This window comes from Schistocerca serialis, chromosome 9 (genome assembly GCF_023864345.2).
Source record: "Schistocerca serialis cubense isolate TAMUIC-IGC-003099 chromosome 9, iqSchSeri2.2, whole genome shotgun sequence".
NCBI lineage: Eukaryota > Metazoa > Arthropoda > Insecta > Orthoptera > Acrididae > Schistocerca > Schistocerca serialis.
The window spans coordinates 243,132,350-243,145,050 of NC_064646.1; positions in this window are offsets into that span (position 1 = coordinate 243,132,350).

Here is a 12,701-nt window from a genome sequence, read left to right on the forward strand (position 1 = left end):
CTCAGAAGAGTGTTCCTGGAGCCACTGTGGCAATTCTGGGAGTGTGGGGTGTCGTATTTGGCTACTGGATTTGCCCGTCAGAAAGCACAGTGGACATGAATCGATGCAGGTGATCAGGCAAGATGCTTACATACGTGTCAGCTGCCAGAGTCGTATCTAGACGTGTCAGAGGTCCCATATCTCTCCAACATCACGCGTCCCCCACCGTTACAGAGCCTCCAACATGCTTTAACAGCCCCTTATAACGTGCATGGCCCATAGATTCATGAGGCTGTCTCCGTACCCGTGCACGTCCATCCGCTCAATTCAATTTGAAACGAGACTCGTCGGACCAGGCAACATGTTTCCAGTTATCAACAGTCCAATGTCGGTGTTAACGGGCCCAGGCGATACGTAAAGCTTTGTATCGTGCATTCATCAAGGGTACGCGAGTGGACCTTCGGCTCAGAAAGCCCATATCGACGTTTCGTTGAATGGTTCGCACGCTGACGCTTGTTGATGGCCCAGTATTGATATCTGCAGCAATTTACGGAAGGGTTGCACTTCGGTCATGTTCAACGTTTCTCTTCAGTCGTCGTTGGTTCCGTTTTTGCAGAGTCTTTTCCGGGCGAAACGATGTCAGAGATTGATGTTGTACCGAATTCCTGATATTCATGATACATTCGTGGAATGGTCGTACGGGAAAATCCACACTCCATCGCTACCCTGGAGATGCTGTGTCCCATCGCTCGTGCGCCGACTATAACACCACGTTCAACCTCACTTAAATCTTGATAATCTGCCATTCTAGCAGCAGTAACGGATCTATCAAGTGCACCAGACACTTGCTGTAGTGTCAGGCGTTGCTGACTGTATTTGAATACGCATGCCTGTATCAGTTCCTTTGGCGCTTCAGCGCATGAATATGTGCGTACTGCGTTGACGAAGGATAGACGTAATTTTGGTCTTGGGGAGTTCAAAACGTCCAGCATCCAGCGGCGAGGAATATTTGAAAAAACAGTCTCACATCACAGTTCAGCGACTGTTTCGTCGCCATTTCGAGTGAAAGCGGCGTGACAAAGTCCTAGATCATGAGACTGTTATACGGTGGATGCAACAGTGCAGGACTACTGCATCTGCAGAAAGTACAGAGAGACGTAGGATATATCGGACCCTACAGCGAGTGGCAGAGTTGAGCGAAGGACTCGACCGTAGTCCTCACATTTCTTCTGCCAGACGTGCCTTGCCGCTAACAATGGCACAACGCAGCCTTCGGTGCATCATCAATTATGCGCTTCCAGTTACACAAACTACATGTCGTACAGAATCTACACGAAAAAGGAGCAGGTGCCTACTGAAACTTCGCCTTCCACTTCCTGCAAGTTTCAGCAACCTATCCGCATTTGGAAAACAAGAAACTAATGTCGGATGAGGCCCATTTTCATCTGGACGGTGTTGTAAACAAACAGAATTACAGGTACTGGGCGCCACGTAACAAGGTGATCCTCGTCTGCTGCACCAGATACCCCTGCATTGTGAACGTGTGTGTGGTGCAGCGTGCTTCGTTTGGAGTCATCAGTTTTTTGAGGATCTTGATGATCGTGCAATAACAGTTACTAACAATCGTTAGTTGCAAATGTTAAATGACTTCCTTCTTCCAAGATTCAGCAACGGACTATGATCCCAACAGGCAACAGCTCATAAGATCAGCCAATTCATGTATATCTTGCGGGGTCATTTTCCTTGTCGACAGGTTTTCAGTTCCGAGACATCGGTCAGCACGATCGCCCGGTTTGACTGTCTCTGACTACTTCTTGTGGTATACTTTGAGGGACATGTGTACGCTACAAGTCCTCAAAACACAGCTAAATTGAAGGAAAGGGTACGTATAGCCGTGGAGGAGATCCCTTGGAAGATTCTGAATCAGATGGTGAAGATTTCGATCGCTGCCTGGAGGAATCAGCGGAACGTGATGACGACCATCTGTGTGGCGTTATATTCAACACCAAGCACAGGCATGGAAATATTTTTCTTTGTTTCCAATGTGTGTTTCAATAAATGTGTCAGCATTTCTTGAAGTTCTATCTTTTTTGCATCCTAGTATTCATTCTGTCAGACCTGCATAAGAAGCAGTTTGGCACAACTACATAGACCAAAGACGTCTACGTTTATCAAATTTAATATTTGGAATAAAATTCTGAGAATTTATGTTTAGAGCACAGTATTTAATTGAAGTATAGAATTGACTGTAGTGAACCTGCAAGCGGCATTATGATGTTACACAAGAATGATGATGTAAGAGGTCCACGACTAAGGAATTTATTGCTAGCGCACTCGAGCAGATGGAATTTCGATGGACTGCTAACGCGCTGCCTGCGATACGTAAACTACAACAGAATCACAGACCAGAGAGCAGTGTCCGCAGCAGCAGCAGCAGCAGCAGTAGTAGTAGTAGTAGTAGTAGTAGTCTTAGTTCGCAGTCGGGTGGTTGGGTCAGGTCGCTCTTAGAGAGCAGTTGTCTAGCTCACAGAGCGCACTTATATCCCATATGGAATTACCAAGGCCGGTCGTAGAGAACGATGGCGGTGCCTGTGCGATGCATTATAAGGTAATACCAAACATTATTATTATTATTATTATTATTTCTTTACTTTCTCAGACGTTAAGTCTGGTTAAAAATGGGACGCGACGCGGACCTTGATCAAGCGTCACTTCCTTTTAACTGTACGGTATATGTTATATTGCATTTAGGAACTTTCGGGTAATTGAACATATATCAATAATTACGGATTTCTGTAATTGTATATATAAGTTTGGATGTAGCTGTATTGTATTGATGTACTGGTGGATATTGTGTGGTATGACTCCTGTAGTTGATAGTATAATTGGTATAATGTCAACTTTATTCTGATGCCACATGTCCTTGACTTCCTCAGCCAGTTGGATGTATTTTTCAATGTTTTCTCCTGTTTTCTTTTGTATATTTGTTGTATTGGGTATGGATATTTCGATTATTTTTGTTAATTTCTTCTTTTTATTGGTGAGTATGATGTCAGGTTTGTTATGTGGTGTTGTTTTATCTGTTGTAATGGTTCTGTTCCAGTATAATTTGTATTCATCATTCTCCAGTACATTTTATGGTGCATACTTGTATGTGGGAACGTGTTGCTTTATAAGTTTATGCTATAAGGCAAGCTGTTGATGTATTATTTTTGCTACATTGTCATGTCTTCTGGGGTATTCTGTATTTACTAGTATTGTACATCCACTTGTGATGTGATCTACTGTTCCTATTTGTTGTTTGCAAAGTCTGCATTTATCTGTTGTGGTATTGGGATCTTTAATAATATGCTTGCTGTAATATCTGGTGATTATTATTATTATTATTATTATTATTATTATTATTATTATTATTATTATTTATTGCCGCGCTCATATGTAATTTGCAACAATTCATTTTGTACTAATGTTATATGAAAGTCACATGTAAATAAATTTTCGATAATAATCTGTCTTATAAAGATAACTTTTGACAGTCATTTATCTGAATTTAAAGTTTTTACTAATTTCTCCTATCCATAGTCGTGCCAATTATCTTAAGTAAAATCAGTTGTTCTTCATACATAACAAAATCTAGTGGCCAGCATTGCACTGGCACTGTTTCTTGTTGAAACCATGATTGTTCCACATCCACATCGAACATACCTAATTGGGGAAGAAGGAAGTCTTGCAGCATCTCTAGGTAGCGTTCACTGGTGACAGTTACAGCCACACCGCTGTCATCCTCAAAGAAGTAAGGGCCAATAATCCCAAAGGAAGCAACACCACACCACACCACACTGTGACACGAGATCTGTGCAAGGGCTTGAAGTGCAGTTCATGCGGGCTTACATCACGCTTATTTTGTTTATTCACTGAACCATCTGACAGGATGGTGTTCATCATATGTGGATTTTGGCGGTAGAGATCACGCATGGTTAAGCAGAATGTTTCGCGTGAAACCCAATCACGAGGCCTAATTTCCTGAACAATCTGCAGCTTGTATGGGTGAAAATGGAGATCTTGGTGCAATATTCTCCTCAATGGGTGATCGGATAGTTCGCGCATGACGACGAGAAAATCATTTTGGGCTGTGCAATAGTGCAGCACAAACAGTTTCCACGGCTTCTGGTGTCCGCACAGTTCTTTCACTTCTTCGCGGTTTGCCATTGCAAACAGAACTTCTTGTACTAAATACACGTACCAACCTCCCAATGGTCCGTTCATCTGGAACTTTCCCATGACGTCCCAAGTTGAAAAGTTGCCGAAATAGACGCTGGGTAGCAATAACAGACTCGTTATTCTTGAAATAACTTTCAACAGCAAAGGCACGATGCTGTGCACTCCACCGCTACATATCACGGTCACACTCGGAATGGCAGCTCACTAGTACGCGAATGCGGCACGATCTGGCGCGCATTCATGCAGTACGTCATTGTACTACGCAAGTCAAATTACACTATGAACTCTGCCGCGCCCTGTACTTCGACATGAAAAGATTAGTATATTAAGGTAAACAGTTGCAGGCTTCATCAAAAACGGAAAATAGCAATTATAACGGCCGAATAAGGTTAAAACATAGTTAAACATTAAAATTTTCGAGTTGGATAAACCGACGACAGTAAAAGTGAAAAATCATTTATTCAGTAGGTTCGTAACACACGATACAATTACGAGGAGCCCAAAAGAAAAGTACCTACAACGCAGCTGATCACTAAATAATAATGTGTGAGCCTGTCACTACGAGTTACATTTTTCAGCTTATAAATTTGTAGACATCCGTGGGTTCGAAGACAGTTTGTACGGAGGCGGATCAGAGTCACTTCAGTCACATCTGTGACAGAATGACGTCCAACCAGATTAAAAAATTCGTTGTAAGAAATATATATTATAGTCCGTGACTCGCTGCTTACTTCCGCAATGACATCACACCACAGTCTTATCAAATAAGCAGACAAGTATTTGTAGCTTGTGAGTTAATTTGTTTCCAATGCCACGTCCGTTTAACGAAGAAAACCTTTTTAAATAAATAGCCATGTCAAATACAGTAGCCAATTAGTAAGCGTAATCTGTACACTATTTGAGTAAAACTTCATTCACGTTGGACAGCTTGCTCCGAGACCCCAATTTCTCGTTTCACATTTGTGTGACCGATATGGACAATCTGATGATTAGGCTTAAGAGACCAACGTAATGCAGCAGTTAAATCTGGAGAGCAAATCTGAACCCACTGCTTCTGAATAAGAGTTCAGTGACAAACGGTATTCCACGTCCCTCGGTTTCATAAAATCATGTAAGTGGCAAGATACAATCTATAATCCACGAGGCTCTCCATTATCCCCATATCCAGTGGATTGCGAAAGTTGCAGAACTAGCCCTCCTGGAAGAGCACTTGCCCGCGAATGCCAAAGGTCCCGAGTTCGAGTCTCGGTCCGGCACACTGTTTTAATCTGCCAGTAAGTTTCATATCAGCGCCCACTCCGCTGCAAACTGAAGATCTCAATCTGGAAACATACCCCAGGCTATGGCTAAGCAGTGTCTCCGCAGTATGTTTTCTTCCAGGAGTGCTACTTCTGCAAGGACTGCAGGAGAGCTATTGTGAAGTTTTGAAGATAGGAGGCGAGGTAATGGTGGACGGGCATTGAGTCGTGCTTGGGTAGCTCAGATGGTAAATCACTTGCCCGCGAAAGGTAAACTTTCCTGGTTCGAGTCTCGGTTCTGCACAAAGTTTAAATCTGCCAGGACGTGTCAAGTTACCATGCACTTACAGGGTGAGTAAAATAGGACTGGGCCATAAAATGTTTCATGCACCCTATGATAGGCAACTCAACTTAGACCAGCCTTAGCTAGGGCAGATGATGTAATGTGTTGCTTATCTTAAGCAGCAAGAAGCATTTTCTGGTTGGTTCAATTGGCTCTGAGCACTATGGGACTTAACTTCTAATGTTATCAGTCCCCTATAACTGAGAACTACTTAAACCTAACTAACCTAAGGTCATCACACACATCCATGCCCGACGCAGGATTCCAACCTGCGACCGTAGCGGTCGTGCGATTCCAGACTGTAGCGCCTAGAACCGCTCGGCCACCCCGGCCGGCTGCATTTTCTGGGCCACTTTCATTAGTGGCAGGCAATATTGAGGGATATGACAGGAAAGTTCATTTGACCAAAAGCTTCATATCGATATATGCTCCATTCCGAAAGGATTCCGAGATAGAACACAGTTAATCCATATTTGGTTTTTGACTAGTGGCGTGCACTTATGTACCTTACCCACCCAAACCCTTTCACGTTACCTCGCGAAGTTTGCTTCGGATGTCTTCCTGCTATAGGAATAGGAGGGGATTCAAAATTGAGCACTGGGGGACTCCTTTGGTGCTTCCTCCACCTTCCCTATTTTTTTACCTCTCCACAATTGAATTATTCAGTACAATGTCCAGCATTTCTTTCGTTAAGTATGATTCACATCAATTATATTTAAAGCCATCAGTTCCATAAAAAACAGTGTATGTTAAATGTGTTTTATCTCCGAAATCATTTGGAAAGGGCGTGTTCTATAAGGTTTTTACTTCAAACGAGCCTTGCTATCATATCCCTGAACACTGACCATTATTCGTCAGACATTATGTATTGTTCATTTTTCTCCCGGATAAAAGTAATGCTGACATATGCTAGCCAAGATATATTACGCCAGCTTCGATGTGAACAGGGCCTGTTTACCATCTCTGATGATGGGATGGCAACGGAGCACCAGTCTAATAATAAGTACGCCTCTAAAAAGTGTTACTTACAACAGTGAAAAACCTCTTGATCGTGGTGTTTCCACACTGCAAGTACAAATCGAAATGTGTCAAACAAACAATGATTTAGCTTCACTCTTGACGAGGAAAAGCGAAGATATTGCATGAGTAGACCTGAGTAAACAGCTGACAAACCATCTCTAGGAAATTACAGAGTACCGCTACAGGAGGACAGCAGGCTCAGCCTAGGAATTTCCACTGAATACAGGGTTTAACAGCGACACGATTGACTTCACCTCGTTGCCCCATGAGACAATATCGCAGCGTGAATGGAGACTTCGCAGAGGGATTTAAATTCTATAGCGGGCCTCGATGGACGATAAATCGGTGTCGTGTAGCCGGGGCGGGGCGCACTGGGGGCTGATTGGGGAAGGCCAGCGCGCTGGCCGCCCGCCAGCCATCGACCGGCACGCGGGTACTGAAAGGGCCCGCCGCTGACTGGGATCCAGCGGGAAGGGCCACTCCCTCGTAGAACGGACCACTGCGCTACTGCCACTGCTACTTACATTTGGAGGTCTCTACTGTCCGAGGACTCAACCCAATGAGGTCACTTGTACCATCAACTGCATTTGACTCGGTGAAATAAAGTACATTGATGATGAAACTTCCTGGCAGATTAAAACTGTGTGCCGGACGGAGAGTCGAACTCGAGACCTTTGCCTGTCGCGGGCAAGTACTCTACCAACTGAGCTACCCAAGCACGACTCACGCCCCGTCCTCACACCTTCACTTCTGCCAGTACCTCATCTCCTACCTTCCAAACTTTACAGAAGCTCTCCTGCGAACCTTGCAGAACTAGCACTCCTGAAAGAAAGGATCTTGCGGTGACGTGGCTTAGCCACAGCCTGGGGGATGTTTACAGAATGAGATTTTCACTCTGCAGCGGAGTGTGCGCTGATATGAAACTTCGTGGCAGATTAAAACTGTGTGCCGGACCGAGATTCGAACTCGGGACCTTTGCCTTTACCCGGGCAAGTGCTCTACCATTGATGATGGGGATCACATCAATCGATATTAAATTATATCACCGAAAACCTGATATGCTGTACCTGCAATAGTCTGAATATGTAATGACTAAGAGTATCATTTCATTCCCGTCTTAAATATGCAGTTTGAGGCGAGTAACTTTCTTTTTACCGGCTGTTGTCATTTGTGATCCAGCTTTTTAAAATCTTTCTGGTTATACTACCCCATTATCATATAAAGTAATTAAAAAGCTCAAGTACCAAAATAACGAGTATTTCAGCGGCAGAGAGTTTGGCCAATTGAGTCTATATCCTGACGACGGCCAGTGCAGCATGGACGAAACGTCTGTTATTTATGTTACCGTTTGTAGTATTTTATAAGCTGACACGGCAATACAACCAGAAAGATTTTAATGAGACTGGCACCGTCTTGGCCACCTATTAACATGCAAAATAATGCAGTCCCTCCGGGTGTTCTGCCGAGTTTCCGCTTCCATTTCGCACAATATTTCAGCCAACGACACAGCCGTCTTCTCCAGGTGCAGCGAGTTTTGCTGTTTTGTGTTCTCGCTCGCTGTACTCCAATCAGACTCTGTGTGTATGTATATACATGTATATATCCGAGCTGTTTTCACCTAGACGAATGACTAATGACGTAAACAGCAATGCTAACCAGTAGTTTCAAAGTAAACGAGACTCAGGCATAAACTTTCTTTTAATGCCATTTTGCTATCTTTTGCTGCCAGTGTAGCATATCACGATGAGACAAATCCAGTGCTGCAACACTTGTCTGTAACAAGAAATCGTGGAATGTAACTGCATTAATTGTACAAATTTGTGCTGTTGTTCTAGGCGCTCAGTCCGGAGCTGCACGACTGCTACGGTCGCAGGTTCGAATCCTGCCTCGGGCGTGGATGTGTTTGATGTCCTTAAGTTAGTTAGGTTTAAGTAGTTCTAAGATCTAGGGGACTGATGACCACTGATGTTAAGTCCCATAGTGCTCAGAGCCATTTGAATCTTTTTTTTTGTGCTGTTGTTGAATGGTCCACCGTTCGAATGTTTACACCACTCTCCAATGAAACTTTGCTCAACGTAGCAATAGGTACGTAATGTTTACGCTGCTCTCGATGGATACCTGTGTTTTCTACACAAGAGCCACGTCATTTGTGTGTTGCCCTTCGGAGGAGTTGACTATAGTGCAGTGGAACCACCGTCTAAGTTGATCAGACGATTGCTGCATTTCATTTGCAGGGTGTTTCTTCTAAAACACCCACATAGTCTAATAGTCAGATGTGCATAAAACCTTTGTATAACGTCATTTGCTTATGACGAACTGACCTACATGCCCTTCATTAGTAGTAAACTAGCTGTTTCCGGCCCGTCTCGCTAAATGAGAAAAAGAGAAAGCACGCGTTTGTAATATTTATGGGAGTTCTATGTATGTCCTGGTCCCCTGTCTCCTGATCCATCGCCTGCGCCCCCTCCCCTCTGTTCACCGGCTTGTCCTTCCCCTCTTCTCTGTTCATCTCTTCCTCTCCCTCTCATGGTCCATCTTCTCCTCCGCCTGTGTCTCCATATCTCGTGAACCTCCCCCTCCCTTCTCTGTCAACTCCTAGCCCCTTTCTAGCTTCTCCTCCATCTAACTATGTAATCCAGCCTCCTTTCTTTCCGCTTTCAATGTCCACCTCCTCCCACTCCTCTGTCCGTCTCCTATTTCTTCCTCTCTCTAACGTGAGCCTTGTTTAATATTATTGAAAATTCAGATTCTATATCAGTATTCTAATCTTAAGCCGATAAACCATAAATACAGCTTTCCGGTTTGCTAACAACGTTTCACTGTTAGGCGTTTCATATTCAGTATATTAATACAGGGTGAATCACTATTACCACCAACAATAACTCCGAAAGTATCAGTATGATAGGAGCTAAAATGCTTGTGGAATAAAAGTTGCATGGAACAATGGGGGCAATGATATGACGTTGGTTTTTTGTTGCTAGGTGGGGTCGCTTCAGAAATATGAAGGTTAACTTCGTTTTTTTTTAAATGGGATTCTATAGTTTGGTAATTATTTTCTGATAGCGGCTATCGAGACGAATCAAATGATGTGTAACAGTGTCTTTTAAGGTCAACGAAGGTCACCAAGGTGATATGAACGTCCATTTACAAAAGGTGTTCGAAGTAGTATCAATGCAGTGCTGCAATCTTCATATCATGTATTGAGTGATATTCTTTATCACATTGGCACTTATCGAAGTACATGCTCTTGCAATTTTCTCTCGTGTATCGTACAAATAGTAAATATTCGCCCAATACGCTGTAAATGTAGCAGTAGTTGCTGCTGCTACAATAAATCCACATGCCAATTTTCGGCAATAACAAAGAGAGGGTTTATAGGCCAAACAAGTTCAATGACTGGATTGGCCAGCCATTATGGCGTGTGGTGATGATGGCAGTCGAGTCAACGTTTCCGTGGTCGCAGGCAGGTGGCAGCAAAGTAAGTAGTGATGTCAGCACCAACAACACCGCCAGGCAACCATCCCACTTAGCCAATTCGCTGTGTGACCCACGCTGCCTGCTAGAAGCGTTGAGGGTAAGTGGTCAAGGCCAGCATGACCACTATGGAGACTGTGTGCTGACAGAGCAGCCAACAGTAGCCGAGTTTGCCCACACAGTGGCTGGAAGCCCTCAGTCATGATCACACAAAGGAACACCATCAAAGACGTGTAGACCGATGGAACTAGTAGATTAGTGGATGTGAAGATTGTGGATCATCATAGGTCGCTATTAGCGGCTGAGTACTTCTACCATAACAGGAATTTTTGTACAGGCCTGGCCAGAGCTAGTTTTACTACAGGACTGGATTGTTCCACACAAGATAACAGAACCCCAGCATTGGCATGAAGAATTCAGGCCATCCGTACCATGGTCGCTCCATCTGCATGTTTTGTCAGTACTCTGGCACCTCTGGTGACAGCAGAAATAACCACCTTGGTGCTGGTCTATTAGTTCCCGCCAAATCAGCATTCCCTGTTATATACATTATTCAGCTGGACTTACCTCCTCCTCTGAATTTTTGCAGCACCTGACAGTCATGCCTTAATTCTATTCATGTGAGCAAAGTACGTTATTTTGCGACGCACCAGAAGCTGTTTTCGTATTCGTAATAGACGTAAGTATCACTCACTTTATATTTCTCTACATCAAAAGCTGTACGCTGTAATACTCAGTATTGTTTGTTGGTTCTCCACTAGGACAACAGTCTTGTGGAGAATTATTGCTGACCAGCTGAGAAACTCGGCATTGCTTAGGTATTTGTTTGTAACTGTGTCGAAGACTTCATACACTTGGAATTTATTTTTGGCTTACAAATCTTTGTGCACAACGTTTTAAGTAGTATGACTGGGGACAAGAACGAAGAGCTCCTTTGCTTCACTAACATAAGAGAGGCGTAGACGTGGCTATGCGAAAAGTGACTGACAATAACGTCCACACTCACAACACGCAGTGTTTGGTTTTTCTTGTTTATGGTCATGGCATAACATATGTTCACCAGGAATTATACACGCATTTGAAGTGAAATGTAGGATTTGAGGTGTAAAAACTCTCTCGCCTGCTCCACTTTCCATCGAAAGTTCCACTTCTATGACGTTACGTTGGAGAGGAGCACTTTTAAGTTTCCGTGAGTGAAGGGTTCTGAGGAGCGAGATAATGCATGAAGGTCTCGATCAGAGTAACAGCGAGCCTCTCTTTAGGAGGGAGTTTCTAAAGAGGAAGCTATTGCCCAATGTTCTCGAGCTACATCAAATCTCGCCTCGCAATCTTCATTCGATTTTGGAGACCGCAGAGTCCTCGGTCTTTTAGCAGTTCTAGTGCATTTAGAAACACTCGACCGTTTTGTAGGCAGATTTATTCATAAACAAAACAAAATCAAAATGTAATGACTAACAAGCCAAAGCACAAAGCCAACATAATAAATCAATTTTGCCTAGCTTACCAAAACAAGAAAATCAGTATCGTTAAGTTATTAATACACAAAGCGAGATCAGTAAATCCTTATACCCTAGCCAAGGAAATTAGATACTAGTTGACATTCATAAACATAAGATTATGGCGCTTAGTTCTGTCACTGGTGTAAACTTCCGAATATGTATGTGTCACTGACTTAAAGGAACTAACGCCGCTATCTATTGTTCGTTTGGTATACATTTCTGTGATTATTAAACACCCGAACAACAAAGATGAACATACGAGTTTGGATAAATCTTTAAATTACGTTCCCTCGTCTCATTCTTATTGATGATTTCATGAAATGAAGCCAAAATGTTACCTACGATATGCTCAAGTTCAGAGAGTCAGACACGACGGTTTTATATACAGTTTCAAATTATTATATCTTTTTTTATCTGTGGCCAGATTTTGATGAAAGAAACACACTTTGCCCCAAGCTACGCTCAAGTTACAAATGAGAACCCCATGAAAATTCGTCTAGTATTTTTGGCGATTAGCGTGTTGAGAGAGACGAACAGACAAATACGACGTTTTTACAATTTCATAATTAGTGTCGATATAGAGCAATCTACTTTCACAAATCATGGGAATGTGAATTTGGTGAACATTCAAACTGGTCAAGCAAAAACCTACATGCTTCAACCTGTTGCAAAGGAGTGTGAATGTGTGGTGTGGAGTAATTGGACAGTGCGTGACAGGCGTTATCTCTTCGAGGATACTGAATAGCGAATAGTAAACTCAATTTTTAAATCCTTTACTCTTACTAGTAATGGCCTTGAGAACAGGTAAGATAATGTTCAAAATGGTTCAAGTGGCTCTGAGCACTATGGGACTCAACTTCTGAGGTCATCAGTCCCCTAGAACTTAAAACTACTTACACCTAACTAACCTAAGGACACCATACACAT